Source organism: Carlito syrichta, unplaced genomic scaffold (genome assembly GCF_000164805.1).
Source record: "Carlito syrichta isolate Samal-C Ts95f unplaced genomic scaffold, Tarsius_syrichta-2.0.1 Scaffold130827, whole genome shotgun sequence".
Classification (NCBI taxonomy): domain Eukaryota; kingdom Metazoa; phylum Chordata; class Mammalia; order Primates; family Tarsiidae; genus Carlito; species Carlito syrichta.
In genome coordinates, this window is record NW_007074923.1 from 131,885 (window position 1) to 132,182 (window position 298).

Consider the following 298-nt stretch of genomic DNA (forward strand, 5'->3'; position numbering starts at 1 on the left):
GGTGCGGGAGCCCCGGCCTCGCCCGCCCGAGCCAACTTGGGAGCGACTCGGGCCCGCCCCGAAGGGGTTAATGCTTTGCGCGTGTTGCCGAGCGGCTTATAAGGAGGGGGCGGCCCAGCCTGCGCCTTACCGGGAGCCTTTTGGGGTTCATTCTCTTCCCTTCTAACTTGGTGAGTTGGTTTGATTATTCCTCGTGTTCAAAAGTTGGATGGTGGGATGCGGGCCGTCTTCCAAGACTGGGGATGGGAAGCGGAGGCCGCCCTAACGTTTTGGAGAGACGATTCCGAAAAACGCTCGC

General features: G+C 61.1%; 1 protein-coding gene across 1 annotated transcript in view; it reads left to right on the forward strand.

Annotated features, from left to right (window-relative positions):
• The first annotated feature begins 4 nt into the window (after positions 1 to 4).
• SLC16A6 (solute carrier family 16 member 6) overlaps positions 5 to 298 on the forward strand; it is a 19,829-nt gene continuing 19,535 nt past the window's right edge. The window contains exon 1 of the mRNA XM_008049242.2: positions 5 to 170. The gene's annotated coding sequence lies outside the window, so the exon portion shown is untranslated. The remainder of the gene's footprint in view (positions 171 to 298) is intronic.